We start from the raw sequence: 1466 nt of genomic DNA, 5'->3' as shown, positions 1-1466 counted from the left end.
AGAGATTTAAAGACATCAGTAATTAAAGGGTGGTGTGGTGAACCTTGATGAGCTGGGATCTAACAGAGTTTACAGCAGTTTGCAGGATCATTTTACAGCCTGAATGATGAAGAGTTTCACATGTCAGAGCTTCACTGTAGACACTGTTTGACCAACAGCATTTGGATTTGTTAACAAAGGTGATGAATAATTAATGAGGAAACCAGATTCATGAGTAAAGTTGCTAAATGCAGTAAATAGAATCAGTTCAGGTCGAGCGCTGAGTCTGGTGATTGTCCATATTTTACTTATCAGCAATAAATCCCATGTGCAGAGCCAAACCTATCACAGCCTGATATAAGTTATTCCTCTGAGCCATAGAGCTCCATGTTAAAAGACATCAGTGAACCACACTGTGTCACTGGGTGACATGTTCCTTCATTATCATGAACACACACTGTCGTTTATTCAGACTCAGTCCCACACACTCCGTCCTGCTGCCCCGAATACTCACTACAGCACCAAATGTGGATTCATCCGCCGCTGAAAATAGTCCCAACAAATGTTTTATATGTTTCCTCCTGTTTGTTTGATAGAAACGACAGTGAGCAGCTGTTTGAGGAAATTACTGAGACTTTTAAAAAATGAAAGTATAAATCTGTGAGGTGTTTTTAAAGCTTTACGTCTTCAGTAGGAACCAATGAGCTCCGAGCTGAGAGACACAGACAGGAAGTGTTGAGAGACACACACTCTGTTGATTTGGGTCTTTTCATGAGGTTTGTTGTCAAGAACAGAAATGTAGAATAACATCAGAATGATCCTTTAATTACACACAAGACCATCAGTGATATTCATGCAGATGTGACTCTGCCTCTCTGTGTGTTTGTCCACTGTCTCTTGTTGAGGACTGTTAACCAGGTAGATCCAGATGTTGACACAGTGGAGCTGAGGTTGAGGATACAGATGCTGAGCGGTGTCGGGTCACAGACATCTGATCCTCTCATCTCACCTTTGTATGACTCTGCTTCTTGAGCTGTGTTGCTTCCATCCTTCAGTACAGTGTGTGGTGCTGGATGGTGACGTCAGCTGAGAGTTCCCACATCGACTCTGTCATCAGAGAATTGATCAGTGATCGATGTGATATGAATAAAAACATGTTTGTGTTTGCAGAGGTCAGAACCAGAGACTGAGAGCAGAGTCTCCAGGATCCATCTGTCTGTCTATGAAGAGTGACCGGTCCAAAGGAGAACCTCCATTCTTCAGTGATGAACCTGGACCCTCAGACTCACAGTAAGAGACTGTTTCTACTGTAAACTGAGCTGAAGATGATTCAGTTATTAGACACATGTGAAGGAAACAGGGAGAAACCAGGAGCTAGATTCATAAACTCTGTGTTGGTCACAACAAAAACTCAGAGACAGAAACATGCACACACAGTCTTTGCATCAGATTTATAAAGCAGAGCGTTCTCATGTTACTGTTTCATG

At 42.3% G+C, this 1466-nt stretch overlaps 1 pseudogene across 1 annotated transcript in view; it reads left to right on the top strand.

Moving 5' to 3' along the window:
* The window catches only part of LOC147817385 (ceramide synthase pseudogene), a 2769-nt pseudogene extending 1758 nt beyond the window's left edge, over window positions 1–1011 (top strand). The window contains exon 4 of the transcript XR_015436444.1: window positions 885–1011. The product of XR_015436444.1 is annotated as a ceramide synthase pseudogene (transcript). The remainder of the gene's footprint in view (window positions 1–884) is intronic.
* The last annotated feature ends 455 nt before the right edge of the window (window positions 1012–1466 follow it).

The sequence above is a fragment of the Seriola lalandi genome, unplaced genomic scaffold (genome assembly GCF_002814215.2).
Source record: "Seriola lalandi dorsalis isolate HSWRI2012SDOR001 ecotype SW California unplaced genomic scaffold, Sedor1 jcf7180002054969, whole genome shotgun sequence".
NCBI classification, from domain to species: Eukaryota; Metazoa; Chordata; class Actinopteri; order Carangiformes; family Carangidae; genus Seriola; species Seriola lalandi.
This window is presented reverse-complemented; position numbering and strand designations above follow the sequence as displayed.